Raw genomic sequence first — 21962 nt, 5'->3', positions numbered from 1 at the left:
TTTAAGACTGCATCTCAATAGCTGAGCAGCTTTATGATGTATTTTAAGCTACTATGCTAATCTGGCTACCTCCCAGCCACACCCCATGATACTTAATTGCATATTATTATTAATCTAGCTCTTTGGACCCCTTCTTCATTGCTCCAATTCTTCTGTCCTCCTCCTTGTGCATCTGACTCTCTCTCTCTCCTTCTTCTCCCTAGTGGATGTCCCACCCTATTCTTTATTCTGCCTAGCCATTAGATGATCAGTACTTATTGACAAGACAGAGAATAAATAGTAAGAACTGTTTACACAAACTTGAGACAGAAGATTCTTGGTATAAGCCTTATAATACCATATCCACATTGAAGCAAGATGTGAGGGCAGAGAAACCAGTATTTGAATAACCCAAGGGGAAACTTTACACAGCATACAGAACACTATGCCTACAGTCATGTTGATTCTTCTAGATCTTTTTGCCTTATTTAACTCACAGTTTAATTTTAATAAGTCATATACATTTATAAATTCTTCTACTTCTTTTAAGGGAGGCACAGGAAGCTATGAACACTATTCCCAATACTGTTTTTATTGTACCCTATATGTTTTAAGAACATTGTATTGCTATTTTCATTCAGTTCTGGGAATTTTAAAAAGTCCTTGATTTCATCAATGATCTATTCATTCTGTAATAGTGTGTAGTTCACTCTATGAGGTTATGTGTAGTTCTCTCTTTGAGACTATGTGCAGTTCACTCTATGAGAATATGTGTGGGGGAGGGGCAGAGAGCAATTCTCAGGTGTTGATATTTTCTTACCATCTTGGTGGGATCCAGAAATCAAATGGCTGGGCAGAAGAGAACTGATGGAGCAAAGGTCCCTGGGAACACTAGGAGGGAGTGAAAAGAAGTTGCCATGGTGTATTGTGGATTGTGAAGCATGGCCATGAGTGTTGGCTGTTGGTGTAGGAGTAGCCCAAGTGGAACAAGGCAAGTGAGATCTCAGGGTTTCTGACAGGGAAGTAGACATAGTAGCACAGAAGGTTGATATCTGCCCCTCTAATGCTTTAAGGCTTATAAATATAAAGGTGAACTGGAAATTTTTGGTTTCTTCGGAGCCTCAGTGTGTCATGTGATGATTTTCTGAAAACTGTCTTATGAGAGGATGTTTTTGCTGAAGCAGGATCATGGGAGGATATTTTGCTGAGAACAGATACATGGTGTTTTTTTGGAAGCTGCCTGGCCTGTGATCTTTTGCTAGAGCTGATGTTTGAGAGAGCATGTGATGTTTGGAAAGCGTATAAATCGAGCCCAGCAGAAAGTGGACGATGCCGTGTGGTATTGGTCCTCGTTGGGCTTTGCTAAGGCTGTGGCACTGGTTTGCATTTCCTTCTTCACCAAGCATTGTTTGTCACGACTTCGTAGAGAGAAATGCACCAAAGAACTTCTGGTGGTGTTCCAGCAGCTTCTTGCCCCTTCTGCCTCGAAGTTTCTTCTAGATTGAACTAGCATTGCTCATCTGTGAATGGTGATTGCCACGTGGATGGAACTGCTGCTGCTGCTTCTTGTGAACTGAATTGTTGCCATCCTGACGACGCAGATTGGATTTGCCCCAAAGAACCATTTCTAAACAGGTCTACATCCTCTTTTTGCCCTTTGAACCTTTCCTTTCCACTACCTCTGCTGGGTGATGGGCTAGAAGGGAGGTTAAAGCATTTAAGTACCTTCATTAAACTAGGTTTTGTTTTTTTTTGTTTTTTGGTATTTTTTTTTTTTTTGTAGGATAGAAGGCAACATAAAGGTTTCATGTCTTTTATTTGGGAACTAAGTGATCTAAGGTGGGGTAGAAACCCCCAAATAATACTTACTGCAACAGATTCTGTGGATTGAACTCAGGCTATTTGGCTTGGCAGCAGGTGCCTTTACCAATGAGCCATCTCATGCCCTTCCATAGAATTGTAAACTGGTCGTCTCATAGAACCAGAGAGTAGAGTGATAGAAGGTATGTTTTGGTGACCTACTGCACCTGTAGTTAATAAGAATGCACTGCAGTTGGTTGTGGCGGTGCACAAGGAAGCACTCAGCACTCAGCACTCAGAAGCAGGAGCTGGAGCATTGCTGCCAAGTCTGAGGTCAAGCCTAGTCTACGTAGTGAGTACCCAGACAGCATAGTTACACTGTGTAACCCTGTGTCAAAAAAATGAGGAAACAAAAAGAAAGGGTTGGGGAAATAAACTCATTAGATAAAGTACTTGTTCCATAAGTGTGAGGATCTAAGTTCAGATGCTCAGAACCCACATAAAAGCCAGGCAGTAGCAGTCACCTGTGCTCCCAGCACTCAGGAGACAGAAGAAGGGAATTTCCACGGCAAACTGTCTAGTAAGACTAGCTGGAACTGGTGAGCTCCAGGATCAACAAGAGTCTGCCCCAGTAAACAGAAATTGATCAAGGAAGACAGAGAAAGTCAACTTCCGGCTTCCACATGAATCCACACACATGTACACATATTTATACACATACAAAAAGTATTACATATTTTTCATTTGTCAAAAGGATAGATCTTATTTTATTTTGTACTGCTGGGGACTAATGCTATGACCACATGTATGACAGACCAGTGCTTGCCAACTAAGCTACATTCCCTCCTGCTGGAGTGGATTTTAAATGTTCTTACCACATATACAAACATGTTTAGGTGAGGTGATAAGTATGCTAATTCGTTTTGTTTACTTTTTCAACAATGAATTCATACATCAAATCATATTGAATCCTTTAAATAAATGTATAATTGCTATTTTTAGTTATCTGTTTTGAGACAGGGTGGTCCAGGCTGACCCTTAATTAACAATTGGCCTGTTTTAGCATTGCCGTGACAATAAGAGTGTATCACACACCCGGATACTTTTTTCTTTTTGAGGGGTGTGGAGAGACAGTGGTCTCATGTAGCTGGCTTCAAACTCGACACACACAGCTGAGGACAACCTTAAACTCCTGATCCTTCTGCCTCTGCCTCTCCAGTACTGGGATTACAGGCATACACGCACCACCATGCCTGGTTTATGTGGTGTAAGTGATTGATCCCAGGGCCTCATGCATGCTAGACAAGCATGATACCAGCTTTGCAACATCCAAACCAACTATTTGTTTTAAATAAGATACTATAACTGTTTTTTTTTTCTAAAGGTGAGTTAGGGCTGGGAAAGTGGTTCAGCGCGTACAGCACTTGCTATGCTTGTGCCAGTGTGAGGACCAGAGTTTGGATGCCCAGCACTCACATATGTACACATCTCCATGAAATCACACCTGAAATGCCAGCACTGGGGATAAGACTGGATCCCCTACCTACACTAGGGAACTGGTGAGTTCAAGTCAGAAACTGCCTAAATGTGTTTGTTAAGTTGGAGACTATCCAGGAACATACCAGACATTAAGCTCCTTTTCTCACACACAAGCACATCCCCAACACATGCATGAAACATGGGAATACACATCTGTATGTGCCCACATCAGTGTTATATAAATAAATGGTGCCCTTTATTACAGCATTTGCTCTTCCTGAGAGGAAGAATTTGCATTCTACCTGGGTCTTACCATCTGCTCTAAGAAGTCAGTGAGTGCAGATAAACTGAGACAGAAGCTGTTGTCATAGGTAAACATAATAAATGACAACGTTTCAAGCAGCTTAACTTGTATTTCAAGAGAGCTGCTGCCCCGGTTTGGGATAGTGTTACTGGGCAGACATCCCTGAGGTAGGTGGAGTACAAGTAGTATTCTGCAAAATTCTTGCCCTTTACAGCCATCAGAGCATTCTGAGAGTGGTACTCACACCAAGGCAGATGACAGAGAAGTCTCCTTCTAATTCTGAGGCCAGAAGAGAGAGCACAAACGCTCAAAAATGCCCATTTGTGGAATGTGAGGGGTGCCCGGAGTGAGGGGAAGGGTTAAGGGAGAGAGGGCTGGACAGAACAACTACCATAAAACCAGTGTTAGGCTCAGCCAAGTTCCCACAGCTGTTCCAGAAGATTCCATAGAAAACAGTGCAAGAACATGATTTGTCATAGAAAACGTCGCTGTGGTGCTGGCTCTGAATGTCCCTCACTTACCCTCACAGACATCAACGGATGCCCCAGTGTCTTCCATTCACACAGACAAACGGCGCTGAGTATAGCTTAGAAAGACTATATAGGATTGGCCTTTCTGTCTTGTTTACCCACTGACAAAAATACTGCTGCTGCATACAGATCCAAATACTTTGGTATGGTTGAGTGCTTTTGTGTGTTCATGGATGCCAGGGTCCTGTATGTTTTGGGCGGCCTGATTGTATTCATTTCTACTAGAAAGCAGCAGAAGGAAGGCAGATCCTCCCAATGTCTCCTCCCGCTACCACCACAGGAAGGACTCGATAAATATTTTAAGGAAACTAAGTGGTAGGCGGGAACGTGCATAGATGCATATTCTGTTTTAGGGACTTCAGATGTGCTAGGTGCCCTCACCTCACAAGAGCTTCTTTGGTTTTAGGAAATAGCATTCTGGAAGTAAACCCCTTCCAGCTCTCAGAGATGCTGCTGCAAGTCTACCCGAGGCTCTGAGGTTGAAATAGAAGACAGGAGGGAAATGAAATCCCGGCAACAAGAGAAAAATCCCATTTAGAAAAGAACTAGGATATGGTCTCTACGGATTCTCTCTTCCCTCTGTCAGGTATTTTAGCTAATGCCATCCCCATTGGGTCCTGGGAGCCTCTTGCTTCCCTGGCATCTGGGACTTTCTGGTGACTACCCCTAGCTCCCCATGACCCACTGCTACACAACTCCATTCAATTTTCTGACCCTCAGTAAATCTCCCCTATCTTCTCCCACACCTGATCCTCCTCCCCTTTTCTCTCCCCCTCTTCTCTCCCTCCCAGGTACCTCTCTCCCTCGACCTCCTGTGATTACTTTCCCCCTTCTAAGTAGGACTGAAGCACCCACACTTTGGTCTTCCTTCTTCTTGAGCTTCATATGGTCTGTGAGTTGTATTGTGGGTATTCCAAGCTTTTTTCAAGACACAGCCTCCTGTTGAGGGATGGGGCCACCCACCCATCTCAAAAATATTAACTCAGAATTGCTCCTGTCTAAAGAAACTGCAGGGACAGTGGGGGGCAGTGTGGAGCAGTGTGGGGCAGTGGGGGGCAGTGTGGGGCAGTGTGGGGCAGTGGTCTGTTCAGGCAACTTAGGCTCAGTCGAGTAATTGGCCTTAAGCCCTGGAGCCTCAGTGGGCAGTTTCTGCTTGCAGGGGGTGGAAGGAGCTCGGCTATAACTCCTGAGTCGTTGGCTCCTGTTTCAGTCACAACTCCTCACAGCTGCCCCTGCAGGAGATGTGTGCTTTATCAGGCAGACAATGAATGCCCCAAGCTCCCAGCATTCTAGCTGGACCCTACCCCCAGTCATCTAACCGCAGCCAGGCATGCCTTTCCCCCAAAGACAAATAGCCATGCCCCATACAATAAAAGGGGCGGTTTATCCCCTCCTTGCTCTCTTACTCTTTGTCCCTCTCTTGTTTCTTGTCTTCCTCTCTTGCTCTTGCTCTCTTGCCCTCTTTCCTCTCTTGCCTTCTTCCCCTCTTTCCTGCTCTTTGTTCTCTTTTCTTGCCTTCTTGCTCTCTTGCTTTCTTTTCTTTCCTTTTTCTCTCTTTCCTTCTCTTCTCCTCCCCTTCATCTCCTTTCCTTCTCTCTACTTGAACAACCTATTTTCTTTTTCCTATAATAAAATATCTGATTTATACATTGCCTCCTTTTTGATTAACGTGCCCTGCCACAGGCCTCAGCAGCCACGGCCCACCCCTGGTACAACAGGACAGAGTGGAGCAGAGACTGAAAGAAAGGCCATCCAGAGACTGCTCCACCTAGGGATCCATCCCATCTGCAGACACCAAACCCAGACACTATTGCTGATGCCAAGAAGTACTTGCTAACAAGCACCTGGTATGGCTGTCCCCTGAGAGACTCTGCCAGAGCCTGACCAATACAAATGCAGATGCTTGCAGCCAACCATCCTGTTAAGCATGGGGACCCCAATGGAGGAGTTAGAGGAAGGACAGAAGAAGCTGAAGAAGCTAAAGGGGTTTGCAACCTCACAGGAAGAAAAACAGACCCTCCCCCAGAGCTCCCAGGGACTAAACCATCAACCAAAGAGTACATATGGAGGGACCCATGGTTCCAGCTGCATATGTAGCAGAGGACTGCCTTATATGTCATCAATGGAAGGGGAGGCCCTTGGTCCTGTGGAGGTTTGATGCCCCAGTGTAGGGGAATGCTAAGGTGGTGAGGTGGGAATGGGTGGATGGGTGGGGAGCTCCCTTATAGAAGCAGGGAGAGTGGGAGGGAATGGAGATTGGGGAAACCAGAAAGGGGGATAACATTAGAAATGTAAATAAATAAAATAAAATATAAGAAAAGAAAAGAGCTAGCTGCTGCAGAAACCTAAACAGACCTAAACCAGATCTAATCCACAGACCCTAAACGAGGAATGAGTGTAATATCCAGCCACCAGGTGCCATCAATAGGGCTGGCTCATTGGGTAGAGGTACTTGCCCTCAAGCCCGACACTCTTGAGTTCAACCCCCGACACTCTTCGTGTGCAGAATGGTATGCTCAGACGTGTGTGTGCACACTTGCACACACACATGCAAAACAATGTTTTTAGATAATTGAAACATCTTGAAAAATCAAAAAAAAATTGAAGCATGGGAGAAGTCAGATAAAAGATGTGTTATATCTACTTTTTAGAATATTAAGATATTTCTTTGCTACTTTTAAAATTTGTATTTCCTGCTATGTCAAAGAAACGGGTGGTTCTGCTGTGGCTGCTGTCTCTAGTCTTCCTCAGTCCTCTTGCCTGCATGATGATTAAAATAAATTTACCCTTAAAAGATAAAGCTCCATTCAGCAGGGGACCAGAGCATAGGGGAGGACACTGAGAGAAGGAGACCAGTTAGAACTATGTGTATGAAAAAGACACAATGAAACCCATTGTTTTTTAAATTTTATTTTATTGGATATTTTATTTATTTACATTTCAAATGTTATCCCCCTTTCCTGTTTCCCCTCTGGAAACCCCCTATCCCATCCCCCATCCCCTTGCTTCTGTGAGGGTGCTCACCCACCCACCTGCCCACTCCTACCTCCTTGCCCTGGCATTCTCATACACTGGGCATTGAGGCTTCCCAGGACCAAGGGCCTCTCCTCCCATTGATGACCTACAAGGCCATCCTCTGCTACATAAGCAGCTGGAGCCATGGGTCCCTCCAAGTGTACTCTTTGGTTGGCTGTTTAGTTCCTGGGAGCTCTGGGGTGTTTGGTTGGTTAATATTGTTGTTCTTCCCATTATCTTTTTTAACTTTAAACTTAAAAGGGGGTAGAGAAATGGCTGAGCAGTTAAGAGCACTTGCTGCTATTCCAGAGGATCCAGGGTTCAATTCCCAGCACCCACACAGCAATTCACAGCTGCCAATGACTACAGTCCCAAGGGATCTGATGCCCTCTTCTGGTATCTACAGGCACTGCATGCATGTTGTGCACAGACATACATGCTGGCAAAATACCCCTACAACATAAAATTAAAGGTTAAAATTTGTTTTAAATTAATTTTTTCAAAAGGAGAAATTTTCCAGTCACAAAGAACTTGAACCCTATAACAACAGCAGCAGCAACAACAACAAAACAATTCATGTGAACTTGTAACCATAAGTGAGGCTAACATGTAACTCTCAGCAGTTTATGGCCTTTCCACGGACGATGGTTTCTCAGTCTCTCCCCTCACTGATAGCAGACTGGATTACAGTGGTTGCTCTTGGAGACCCAGGTTGGTGTACAGTGATAAATTTCTACATATGCCATACACAGATAAACACAATTAAATTGACCTCATGATCTGACCTTGGATAATCTATTGCAGGCAAATAAAAATGCTAGCTTTGAAGTATGTCTAAGCAAAGTAGCTCTTGCTTACACTATCAGCAATCAGGATGGTTACAAGTTTGAATCAGCTCAGGCTCCATAGTGAGACCCATCTCAGAAAAAATAGGCTAAAGATATGGCTTGATGGATAAAGCGCTTGTTGAACAAACATGAGGAACTGAGTTCAAGTCCCCAGAAACCAAGTAAAAAAGACAGACACTGTTGTGTGTGTATCTGCACTCTCAGTGTGCCTATGGGAAAATGGGAGGTAGGAACAAGACCCAAAAACATTTTCTATGTAACTTGACAAAAAAATTGTAACTTGACAAAAAAATGCTAGCACTTCTGACTAGATATATTGATACCTAAACCACACACGTCACTATCTGCTCTCCTTGTGTTTGGGTTACTTTTATGTGTCTTGTGCTTTTATTTATTTATTGCTATGCACATGGGGCTTAAATATAGCTTCAGGGGAGAAAGGGAATTTGAGTCTTAGACCCTGAAACGAATGTGGGTTCCATCCTGATGTTAATGGACAGACAGAGAATCACAAATGCTGGAAGAATGTGCAGGAAAGAAGGGGTGAGTGAAGGGGTCGGATTAATCAAACATGGCACTGCCAGATGACAATTATATATGATCATCAAATATGGCAATGACAAATGACTACTGCTTTTGTGACAAATCTTGATGTGCCACATTGATACGACACTTAGCTACAACATCACTATGGTGCTTTAATGGAGTAACAAACAAGGCTCTTATGGCAACTGACAGAAAAAGTGACAGAAAATTCAACACAGCATGTTAGATGGTATCAGGTAGCTCAGTGCATGTCCAGGAAAGCTGAAGAGCCACATTTGGAGGGCATATAGTAAGGAGCAAAATCCAGCATCCACTGATCCTCCCAAGTCCCCAGGGTTCCCATTATGGCACAGAAAACTCCTGTTCTATCCTAATGGCCCTTTGACCTTGAAGCAAGCTAAAGAAAATATCACCACTGTTTCTGGACCGAAGGGACCTTTGCCAGGATGTCACCATCCTTAGAATTTATTATGCTTGGTCCCATTTATTTATATATCATTTGTTTATGTGAATGTCCATGCATGAGCATGCAACAGAATGTTGGGGTCAGAAGACAACTTGTAGGAGTCAGTTTTCTTCTTCCATCTTTTGAGTACCAAGGATCAAACTTAGATTATTACCCTTGCCAGCAAATGTTGTGAGGAAATATTTAAAAAGAACCGCCAAGTTCTCGTGCTCCATCCAGCTACTCTCTGTGGGGCTGGAGCTCCCATGTTCCCTTTGCTGCCACGCCAGGCCCACACAACAACCATGCACCCCACAGTCAGCCGCCACAACACCCAGCAACCCAGTAGAAACAAAACTCTAGAAGCTTATACTTAACAAGTCAGATTTATGGATCAATAAATTCTCAATTCACAAGATGCCCATACAACAATTTCAGAGCCAATTGATAATGATACAAGCTGCCCACCTAGATCAGACAAGTTATCCCAATTATTCTATCCCTATATGATATTCATAACTACCTGTGGCTATTTAAAACCATGTGGTATCAGGATCTTCTTCCTGTCTGTCCGCCTCCATCTTGGCTTCTCCTCCTCCCTCCTCTGAGCTGTTCTCCATCCCTGCAACTCTTTGCTCTATCTCCCTTTTCCCTGTCCAATCACAGGCCTCCTGCTTCACTAGTATTTTAATGTACTTGGACAGGGAAAAATCCTGCAACAAGCAAATGCCTTTACCTGCTAAACCATCTCATTGGCACCTTGTTCTCTAACTCTTGATGTCATTAGTTACTGAGTCAAAGTCTATCACAGGAGTACCTGCTTGCTCAGTTATCAGCCACATGTCTATGCCCCAGTGCCAAGGGAAAAGAGAGGCTGCTGATGTGTTACAAGTGATTGTCCTACCTGAGAGATGATGAAAGTTTCATTTTCTTATACCTCTATCTATTTACTTTTGAGACAGACCTTGGTAAATAGCCAAGACAATGTTTGAATTTATAATCTTTCTTCCCCTTTCTCACAATATCTTGTATTTTAGGTATATACCACTCTTCTTTGTATAGACAAGGCTTTTGGTTTTTATTTCATATGTGTTAAACATAGGAAATGTGAACATGTTTCATACCTACAAGAAGAGTCTGTATAGAGGAAATTGTTGATGATACATTGACAGTGGTTAGCAGTTAGAAGGGGGTAAAGTTTTATCATCATGTTATTACATCAAGATAGTCCCAGAGAAATCTATGTATAAGAACATAGCTAAGCTTCAGAGACCTAACTAGAGCTACCTGCCTCTCTCCATGCCTCTCAGCAACACTCTCAAGACACATGTAAAAAAATAGAATGGAGTATACCCAGGTCAACTTCCGTACACAACTCCATGGAAGAGGAGAGACATGGTCTTACACTGTCTTTGGGCTATGGAATTTTGGAGTAAGAATTCTTTCCCATGAAAGGTGGAGAAGTTGTTGAACTGTGCTCCATAAAGTGTTCATTGGCATCCATCCTTGATCTCTACCTGCTTGGTGGCATAGAGCACCAACCTCTCCTATCTGGAACAAGAAAAAGTTTCTCTAGACATTGATTATTTCCTGGGGAGACAAAATACTCTTGGGTAAGAACAACTAGAAACAGAACAGCTGGACTGTCTCTGGGAGGAGATGGATTGGCTTGTTGGCTTGTTGGCTTGTTGGCTCAGCTTTGTTCTGAGGCAGAAAGGCAAGAGACTATTCATTACATAGAAGCAGACTTCCAAATGCAGCATCCCACCCACATGTAAAACCAAACAAAAACACACAGGGCATGGTGGGAACTCTCATCTGCCAGGACACCTGATAACACTCATTAAGATTATCAACCTTATCCTTTCTGGATGAATAGAGACCACAGTCATTTCTTCCATTTCCATTTTTGATTGCTAGGATCAAAGGAAGAGTGAAGATGCCTGTCAGTCAGCTTCTTTCCCACTCTTACTGGGCTCTTGGGACAGCAAAATGAAGGCTGTCTTAGGCAGGTCAAGACAAGCTGATGGTCTCTTTAGAGCCCAACAATATTCTAATGCAGTCGGGCTTCCCCCAGACTTAGAGAAATTCCCCCAGTATTAATCACTTATCCCTCAGAACCTCCTAGAATCTGTTTCCTTTAGTTATTGTTCCCAGAGGTCTCTGAAGTGAGTCACAGCAGACATTAAATTAGTTCAAGGGTTATGGGTTCTTTCAAACAGGAAACATGTCTTCTATTTTCCTTTCCTTCCTTTTGTTTTTATTGACATATAAATTATACAACTGTATGGAGCACAAGGTAAGAAGGTTTCATTATGTAGATACCCCACTCCTGCATAAAATAATGATATTCAGACTGTCTCTGCAGAGAGTATACCATAAACCAAAGGAGGAGAAAAAAGATTCACTGAACTTGGCAAATATGATTTTTTTCTCTAATTCACTGAGTAGCAATTAATACCCCTTAACAAAATTCCTCCCCGTTGTTGAAATGAAAGTCTGAGATAGATTACAGTGTGCCGTCCTCGTCCTCCCTGCCTTCCTTTGTTCTCTTTCAGATAGCCTTGCTTCCCTCACATGGACTCTCAGTTCCTCTTTTCTGCAGCTGTGGTCTGGAACATCTTCCACTAGGATGGGTGGAGTGGGTGCCAAGACTTCTAAAACTGGACTAATCCAAACCTACTCGTCTGACCACTCTGAAGTTTCGAAGGGTCAGGCGGAGCATGGCAGAACCTTGACGGATTGGCCCATACCCCAAAACTCCAGAGTGAACACTTTGTGACGACATCAGTGTGCTTCTGAGCAGTTGTTTGTCTGGATCCCCACAGATGGTATAATCTGAACTGCTTTGCTGTTGCCAGGCAAGAGCCTAAAAAGAAACATAAAGTCTTCTTAGAAACGGAAGGTAGAAAAGGCAGCTGGGGCAATGATGTGCTTTAGGCTTTAGTTTACTTCCGTTGCTGTGATTAAACCCATAACCAAAGCAACTCAGGGAGGAAAGGGTTTATTCATCTTCCACTCCCAGGTCACAATCCATCTCTGAGGCAAGCCATAGCAGGAACTCAGGCCAGGAACTCAAGGCAAGAACTTGGAGCAGGAACTGAAACAGAGTCCACGGAGGAACCCTGCTTACTGGTTGGCTCAGCTTGCTTTCTTATATAGCCAAGGACCACTTGCCTAGGGGTGACATCATCCACAGTATGCTGGGCCCTCCCACATTCATCACCCATCAAGAAAAGGACCCACAGACTTGCCTAAAGGCCATTTTGAAGAAGGTAGTTTCTTAACTGAGGTTCCTTCTTCCCAGGCGACTCTATTTTGTGTCAAGTGACATAAAACAACCAAGACTATCTGTTTCCCATTCTAGGTATACTGATGATAAGAAAAGCACCTGTTCTGTGAGATGCTCAAAACTTCTTTAAGGGTTTTAAGTAAATCCAAGTCCTGGAGACACAGCATGGCATAGCCTTCTGAGTTTCATTTCAGCTTTTGGTCTTGAGTTATTTTATTTTTCTTTACAGCAATCTAACTGCCAAGACTCTCCATGTCTATTTACATGGTCATTGTTTAAAATCTGATCACCCTCCATGCCAAATCTTTAACCCCAGCCTCTCTAGATGAGGTCATGAGCTAGGCTCACATCTGTGACTCAAGTTCTTACAGAGTCAAGAGGCTCCATGGTGGTGAAGCCTTGGGTTAGGGTGGGTGTCAATAAATTAGAAGACCTAGGGACAAGGTACATGGATCCAAGGCTGAGTGGCTTAGTCATCTACTTACATTCACTCCAAAATTATAAGAAGAAATGACATTTGGAGCCACCACGTGCTAAGAATTTATCTTATGTGTTCGTTTTTGAGACAGGGTCTCACTTTGTACATTTGGCTTTTTTGAAAATTCGTATGTAGACCAGGCTTCCCTTGAACTCGAAAAGATCTGCCTGCCTCTGCCTCCCGAGTACTGGGGTTAAAAGATGTTCCAGAATCTCTGACTCACATACTAAGAATTTAAATTCTGGATGTTACAAAAATGAGTATGCTTTAGTCTTCAGAAATAAAGTGACTTTTCCTTCTTAAAATATTTGTCCAAAATTATGGCTGAGTCACACAGTAAAGGAAGAAGCAAGAACACTGAGAACTTCTGAAATCTTACTCCAGTTACCAGGCTTAAGCTACTTGTATGTGAAAGCTCTTATTCTTCTGAGATGAGCAAAGACAGACAGCAGGGAACCAAGGTTATTACGTAACTGTTGAGCTCCATATCTAGCATCTGAGGTCATGATGGAATAATCTGTGCTTGCAAGGCTTTGAGTAGCTTTTCCCTCCTGCTGTTGTTTACAGCCTATTTGTTCTCTATCTTGGGCTGGTTCAGCTCTGTGCCTAAAGCTTTCCTCAGGGGATGTACATGGTCCTAACAATTCCCATTATCCATTATCCTGAGGTTTCCATTACACCTTAGGTTTCACTGTCCTAGCTTCAGACAATGGCCTTTCAGGCCCTTCTGCTGTCTTGGTGGCATTCTGGAACCTTGACATAACCTCTCTGGTCTCCATTCTTTTCTTCCTTCATTTCTAAATCCATGCTGTCTGGATGAACTTGCCGAGTTTTCTAAACAGCATGAGATGTTTAGCTGCCTGCCTTTGGACCAAAATTACAGGGACCACTGTGTGCTTGTCTTAGAGGAAACATTGTTTTTTGAGCAGACCCTTCAGCATTATTCTCAGGTCAGGCTCTTTCCCTTTGGATGAATATCCATTCTTACAGGCTGGAGCTTTCAGTGGGTGGGGTCTTGCCATGTGAGCACCTCTTTCATTGCTCCAGTGACAGTGTGAGCTTTTCTTTAATGGCATCAAGAGTTTTAAAAATTACAGATTCTTTATCTACACGCTCCTGGTTCCACAACTTTAAGCTTACCCATATCCATATTCCTTCTCTTATGTAACTTCACAGTTTCTATATCTCTGTGTCTCTCTGTGCCTCTCTGCCTCTCTCTCTCTCTTTCTATAAACTGAATAAGAGCAGCAAGCAATAGCCATGACTAGGACTGAATGATAGACTATCTTTAAATTCATTTGCCAAACAAATTAGTCCATTACTTTTTAATTTAGCCCCATTCAATTTCTCAAGGCCTAAGCAGAATGGATGTAGATTCTTTGCCAGAATGTAACATTAACTGTAATTCAATTTGTCATAGAGTAGTGGATCCCATCTGAAGCCTCATGAATTAGGTCTCTACTTTCTGTATTTCTCTTAGCATTCTATTCTCCCAACTGCAACCAAATTATTCCATTAAATTCTGCTTACAGCATTCTATGGTTTCTGTAGCCTACATTTCCAAAATCTTCCACATTTTTCCTTCACACCAGCCCCAAAGGCTTAAAGACCACACTGCTCCCATTCTCAGGATCAATTTTTTATATCATTACTTTTCTTGTTGCTGTGATAAAATACTTGACAACAGCAACTTAAGAAGGAAGGCTTTGGCTCACAGTTTGAGGGTCTAGACCTTCCCCACAGTGAAGTCATGGATGCAGGAACGTGAAGTATCTGGGCACATTATGTCCACAATCTGGCAGCAGAGAGAAATGAACACTACTCTTCACATCATTTTCTCCATTTTACTCAGTCCACAATCCCAACCCATTGGAGGATGCTATGGACATTGGAGGATGCTATGGACATTCAATGCATGTCTCCCTTTTCTGGAAACACTCTTAACTGACACACCTACAGGTGTGTTGCCATGGTGACTCCCAATCTACTCAAGTTTATAATTAAGAATAACCATCATAGAATGTATCTCCTCTCTGTCGTAGGAGTTGAAGGTGGTGAAGATGGTGAAGGCTGAGTCTCCTTCAACAGTCTGTGTTCCTTTAGCATGTTGATTTATGTAGAGGTGTACATTCACATATGCAATTATGCATATGTTTCTTCACATTATAATCTGAAAAACTCTGAAGGGAACTAAATTGTTCAAATGACTTCTATTCAAAGAATTACTTTTTAAATTTTTTATGGATGTTATGTATATGGAGTGTTTTGCCTGCACACATATTGTGTGCCATGTGCAGACCTGATGCCCACAAAGGTTAGACAACATTGGATCCACTGGAAATGAAATTACAAATGGTTGTGAGCCACCCTGTGCATGCCAGGAATCAAAACCAAGTCTTTTACAAAAGCACGTATTCTTAACCACTGAGTCATCTCTCCAGCTCTGCAAAAAACTGTTTCAATCAGTGTTTGAAAATGAAAAACAATGTGATTTTTATGATAAAACAAAAACCAATTATAGAAACACTCCTTTGCCATCATGATACTTGGTTAAAATTGGAATTGTTGATGTTAGAGAGATGGCTTAATGGTTAGAGCACCTGCTGTGGTCCTCAGTACATGAGGACCTGAAGTTAGCACCCACATAAAAGCCAGGTGTGATCTTGCTCACCTCTAACCCTAGTACTTGGGATAGAAATGGGAAGAGAGGGAGGCAGATCCCAGAACTCCATGACCAGCTACTCTAGCCAGTTGGAGAGCTTAGGGTTCAGTGCGAGAGCCTGACTCAAAATAACACGCGATGAGTGAAAGAAGAAGACCCAAAGTCCACCTCTGGCCTCCACAGACACATGCACATGTGTGCACATATACCTGCAGGCAAGTGAATAAGACATGTACATGTGCATCCACCACACACGGACACCACCCATACACAATTTTAAAAAGTTTGAGTTGTTTAAATTTAAATAAACCTAAAACATGATCACAACAAAAAATAACATATAATACCTATAAAAGCGAGGATGATGCTAATATAAAGAACTATTTGGCTACATAGAAGTGCATACAATCTGCTCTCACACCCTTTCTGCCATCTTTTGGTATTTAATTGACAATATGACTATGAAATGAGCTGATTCCATATCAGACCAGGAAAAGTGGGGATTACATGGGATTTGTTGAACTATATGAGAAAACTTTACCTCCTACTGGTTTGAATATTAACTCTCTAGTGCTGGCAGACGTTTTCTTTCCTGCTGTGTCTGGTAGAGGGCTCAGTGATGTCTTTCTGGCTTGCGTTCTTCTGAGAAAAGGGTCCAGGAGCAGCGTCTCAGCGCATTCCCCAGTAAAGGAGCCTGAGAATGTTTGCCATTAGCTCTCCTGGAAAAGATGACTTCCATTTTTACCCCTGACAGGCATACCTAAGATATCAATCTGGAGGTGGCAGTCCATCGGCCATCTTGGGGTTGCTCTCCCTATTGACTTTGGGACTTGTAGCAGGAGATGCTTTTAAAAGCCACATTCTGAGACCTGGGCATGTAGCTCAGGGCACCATGCTCGCTGAGTGTGTGTAAGGCTGTGGCTACACACACTAGCCACACTAAGGCTAAACTCCAACACTGTTGACAGCATAAGCAGACATCCCCACCTGTGGGCTGGGAGCACAGAGCATAGGGCAGGAAGCTGTGCCTGCATCACTGTCCCTGAGCCAATGTAAAGGCGAGGCCATATCAGTGTGACAGCACACAAAGGAACCGTTCTGAAATCATTAATGGACCTTGTCATTGGCTCTGAAATAGAAGCAGCAGGAATCATTCTCTGCCCCTCTCTGGAAGCAAATAGTTACTCCCTGGAAAGGAATTCAAATGTGGCTCCTATAGAAAGTACATTAGCATATGTAAGCCACAATGTTAGATTAAAAACCATTCTGAGTACAACGGAAATAAAATAGAGAATAAACAACCAAGCTATAGTAATATAAATTTTCCCACTGTTCCTTAGTCATCTACTTCCATACCAACAACCACTTCTCAACTCAAAATGGAAGTGACAAGCATCACAAATCAAAATAATGGGGAAGGAACCCCTGTTCTCGTTTGTAAGTAAATAAAGCTAGGATAATAAAAAAGCCAATAATCTTGAAATTCCATTGTAAAACTACCAGAATAATACATTTATAGTATGTTCTGGTCTACTATGGTTTATTAATAAAGAGCTAGCAGCTGCTCTACTAAACCCCAACTTTATAGTAAGTTATATTCAAGGTATCTACAGCACTGAATATGATGTGACTTTGTGACTTTCCAACCTGGATCCTGAATGCAATTCTCCCACCACTACTATGAAGTTTAACATGACTGATATTGTGTAGGGCAGTCATTAAGAAATTTCCTGATTGTGCTAGCTAGCGTTTTGTTAAGCTGACACAGCTAGAGTCATCTGAGGAGAGGGAACCCTGAGGGAAAAAAAAAACCGTCTAGATTGGACTGCAGTCAAGACTATGGCATTTTCATGATTGGTGATTGCTGGGGATGGCCCAACTCACTGTGGGTGGTGCCATCCCTGAGCAGGTGGTTGGCCCTGGGGTGTATAAGAAAGCAGACTGAGTAAGCCATGAGGAACAAGCCAATAAACAGCACTTCTCCATGGTCCCTGCCTCGCCCCCAGGTTCCTTCCTAGAGTTCCTAAACTGGTGGAGTGTAAGCTGAAATGTCTTTTGGTCATGGTGTTTTATCACAACAATAGCGACCCTATGACACTGACTGTTTTTGTCCTTCCAGAATGACCACACATCTGATGGGACTGTGATTATAGAGTTCTTTGTGGATATAACCATTCATAAGAAGTGCCTTGAGACTTCTCGTGAAATAAACCAAAACTCATCTAACCTCTTACTCAAAGTTCAATGTCACCTATAAGTTGCTTCTGAATTAGAAAATCTTTACATTTGTGACCTGTGACTGTTAGTGTTGGTGCCTACACTGATCTCAGGGGGGTTAAATCACAGAAAGCATCCTCAGGAGAGTTGGGGACTAGGGGAAAGATGACACTCTTCTCCTGGGAATAAGGATCTAATTTATCTCCGTCATGAATACTCTTTGTAGGCATCCTTCCAGTACAAACTGGTATGCAAATTTTCCCTCTTGTTAACAAATCGTTTCCAGTGGGTTCTAAAACTCATGCTTCATGGCTCAACCAGTCAAGAATACAGAAAGGGCATGGAGAATAAGGTGATGGCTGGTTCCTGGCTCTCAAAACACATTTTACAATAACCTTTGGAGGGTTTGTTTTCTTTTGCTTAAGACAGGCACAAATTTTTTTTAAAACTTTTTTTTGTAAAGAAATTCTGTATGGGTGTCTCACCTATATGTATGTCTGTGCATGTATGTATACATGTGTACCACAAGCATGCCTGGTATCCTTGGAGTCCAGAAGAGGGCATTAGATTCTGTAAGAGAGTTACAGACAGTGGTGAACTACCATCTGGGTGCTGAGAATAAAATCCAGGTTCTCCGGAAGAGTGGTCAGTGCTCTTAACCACTGAACCATCTCTCTAGCTCCCCAGAGAGATTTTTTTAAATGACAAATTTAGAACACAGTTCATACTAAAAAAAAAAAAAACCCTCAAAGTATTTGTAGTGGCAACCAAGAATTGTTTCATTTTTATCACCACTATGAAAAAATAAAAGATACCCCATCTCTCTGGTAATAGAAGTGTTACTTTTTTCTGCTTCTACATTTCTTTGCAACATTCACTTTTGCTATAATTATGTATGGCTTTTACAGTTTGTAAAATCATCAATGCACTGTCCCATGATAAAGAAACGTGCCTTAATGTTTGAGAGTGTAAGCAAAAGTAATGACTAAGTTGACTAGTGTGCTCAGTACTTTTCTGACTATGACTGAGTCCAGGAACTCTGGGAAAAGGGAGAACTGGCCCTTGCTTGGACATGCTAATGACAGGCGTGTGCAGTGTAGTTTCTGAGGGAACACAATGAATACCATATAAAGAGTGCATGAGTATTTGGGTAGCTGATGAATGGCACACACACACATCCTTGAGTCTTACGTCTGCTGTACAATCATGGCTATGTGACTGGTGCGAATTCTACTTCTGTGGTGGGAAGTTCCCGGAGAGTGCTTTGACTGAGAGAAGAAGATGCAAAGCAAACAATAACATTTCAAAAGAAATATCCAAAAAAGATGGTGGAGTTCATCCATCAAACAGAAAATATAAAGGAGATGAAGTACATAAAGTCTGAAGGAGAAATGACTCTGGAGATAGCTATCGGAGCGCTGCATCCTCGGAGGGAGAAGACAGTGACTCTAGAGAGAAGGGAGGATCTGAGGGAATTCACGTGGAGAGTCTAAGACGCGTCATCCTCAGCTTAAGGGACTAAATTAGTACCAGATTCATATGAGAAGACTCAAAGGCAGAGAGACAGATATGCTTAGAAGCTGACTGATGAGAAGGCTGTGGGCAAATGAAGTGTCTTTCCTGAGAACCAGATTTGTATCACCCGTGACAGACAACTCGCCTGGAAGCAACAGGAATCTTCCTGAGAGCCAACTGGAAGAGGAATGGAGTGTGGGCAGAAGGAAGCTAGTGATGGATTGCTAGGTGCTTAGGCATTGCAGAGGAGGCTGTGAATGGACAGCTAAAAAAGACATTATAGGTTTGCCTGAATGGAAAAAGTGAAAATAGAGGAATGCACAGGCAATGGGAACTCTCACGAGAATCTGTTGAGAAAAGGGTAACACAAGGTAGACATTCATTGATGATACAATCAAATAAGAACTCTTGTGCTCTCTCCATCTCTTTTCCAGTCTCTCTAGTTTCATCGGGAAACATATGAAGATAACCTTGAGTGAGATAAAGAAGGAAGACTTGTGCCATGGGGCTTGAGAGAGAGGCTGACAATGTCTTGAGATGATACCAGAGATTAAAGGAGCCTTCGATTAAGACAGATGAAGAAGGAGAGATGAGGGGGACAGCAGGTGTGGTGGTTTGTATATGCTTAGACCAGAGAGTGGTACTATTAGGAGTGGCCTTGTTCAAGTCTGTGTAGCCTTGTTGGAATAGGCGTGTCACTGTGGGTGTGGGCTTTAAGACCCTCCTCCTAGCTGCCTAGAAGCCAGTCTTCCACTAGCAGCCTTCAGATGAAGATGTAGAACTCTCTGCTCCTCCTGTACCATGCCTGCCTGGACGTTGCCATGTTCCCACCTTGATGATAGTGGACTGAACCTCTGAACCTACCTGTAAGCCAGCCCCAATTAACTGTTGTCCTTATAAGAGTTGCCTTGGTCATGGTGTCTGTTCACAGAAGTAAAACTCTAGCTAAGACAGCAGAAAACAAAGTTTTCAATTAGATCATGTCTTATATTTACTAAGCACATAGGTTACACAAGAGTTCTCCTGCCTGGACTCGATCATTTCACCGCAGAGAAGACGGCATCTCTGGTTACTCCACCATAGAGAGGTCAAGGCTGGTTTTAGTTTGCAGGTTCACTCTGGCTCTGCCACTCTTAGGCATTCTCAGGTAAATCTGAGGAAGAAGGAAGTGTCCCTTGTCCTATGACTAAAATTCTTTTTGTTTGTTTGTGGGTTTGTTGTTTTGTCTTAGTTTTTAATTTGTTTTGTTTTTGAGACAGGGTCTCTCTACCTAGCCCTAGTTGTCCTAGAACTCACTATGTAGACTCAGAGATTCACCTGCCTCTGTGCTTCCCAAGTGCTGGTGTTAAAGGTGTGTGCCTGGCCTATGACCATAATTCTTATCTGCAGAGGAAAAATGGCTCTGTGTTCTCTCCTGCCACCCTACCCTTGTGAATTAAAGAGGTCCACTGAGGTGTCCTGGGGTCCAGGAATAGGACAGCTGATGAGTCATCAAGTAATTGTGTCACATGCTGTGAAGTGGTAATGGCTCTAAATCCAAAGTGTTGGTCACCACATGCTAGTGTTCCAGTGTAGGCCTATTTCCATCCAGAAGAGCAGTGTTGAGTGGAATCACCTTCCCTTGTAAACACACGAGGAGAGTTATGGGAAGCTCTAGCTCAGCTATCAGGGAGTTCCAGCCACTTCCGTGATACCTTATCTGTGTAACAGTCTTTGTTTCTGAGGCCCAGCCTGTCATGGGGAAACACTTGACTTCCGCCTTGGCATTTTTGTTTTAGAGACTCAGCCAGCCTTGTGCCTCTCCAGGTACCTGTAGATTTTCAGATGGCTGGATTCTCAAGAAAAGGCCTGGGTAATTGGAGATGGCTATTGCTCACTGGTCTTTGGGGGCCCTGGTGGTTTACACGAAAAAAATTGGGGCACTTCTTCTCTGTGCACACTGAGAGGGCTGAGCAATGTTGCTCCTTCTATGCTCTGACTCCCTGGACAAAGTCACTTGACACTGTCACTGCTGGCATTCTGGGTGGTTTGGATGTCTGGATTCATTACTGTGGAGATCGAGAGAGAACCACTCACTGTGCACACTGGAGGAGTTTTTGTCTCCATGGGCTGAGGATGTGCTTGCCTACTGTATGTAAGGCCCTAGATTCAATCCACAGTACTTCAAAATAAAAATGTTTCTACACAACCAATGTCCGTGGCAAAACTGGCCCCCGTTGAGAATCATGGATGTGGGCAGAGAAGCTCTGACTTAATCACTGTCCTAGTGAGGTTGCTTTTACTGTGATGAGCATCAGAGAAAGTTAGGGAAGCAAAGACTTATCTCATCTTACAGCTCACAGTCCATGAGAGGAAGTCAGAGCAGGCACTAAAGGCAGGAACCTAAGCAAAACTGAAGCATAACCATGGAAGGGTCCTGTTCACTGCCTTGTCTTCATGGCTTGCTCAACCTGCCTTCTTGTATGACCCAGGACTTGCTGCTCAGGTGTGGCACCACTCACAGTATGCTGGGCCCTCCCACATCAATCATTAATCAAAGTGCCTCCACCAATATATCTACAGGCCAATCTAATATAGACAATTCCTCCTCCTCCTCCTCCTCCTCCTCCTCCTCCTTTTCTTCTTTTCCCCTTCCCCTTCTTCTCCTTCTCCTCCTCTTCCTCCTCCTCCTCCTCCTCCTTCTTCTTCTTCTTCTTCTTCTTCATCTTTTCCTCCTCCTTCTCTTCCTATTCCTCCTCCTACTCTCCCCCTCCTCTTCCTCCTCCTCTTCTTCCTTCTCCCTTTCCTCCTCCTCCTCTTCTTTCTCATTCTTAATCATCATTGTTAATTCTTCTCTCATATATTACACCCTG

General features: G+C 43.1%; 1 long non-coding RNA gene across 1 annotated transcript in view; it reads right to left on the bottom strand.

Annotated features, from left to right (window-relative positions):
* Positions 1 to 11181: 11181 nt before the first annotated feature.
* LOC116103623 overlaps positions 11182 to 21962 on the bottom strand; it is a 38150-nt gene continuing 27369 nt past the window's right edge. Inside the window, exon 2 of the long non-coding RNA XR_004123514.1 lies at positions 11182 to 11815. This is a non-coding gene — a long non-coding RNA (uncharacterized LOC116103623). The remainder of the gene's footprint in view (positions 11816 to 21962) is intronic.

Source organism: Mastomys coucha, unplaced genomic scaffold (genome assembly GCF_008632895.1).
Source record: "Mastomys coucha isolate ucsf_1 unplaced genomic scaffold, UCSF_Mcou_1 pScaffold21, whole genome shotgun sequence".
NCBI lineage: Eukaryota > Metazoa > Chordata > Mammalia > Rodentia > Muridae > Mastomys > Mastomys coucha.
Note: the sequence above shows the minus strand (reverse complement) of the source record. Positions and strands in the feature narration are given on the sequence as shown.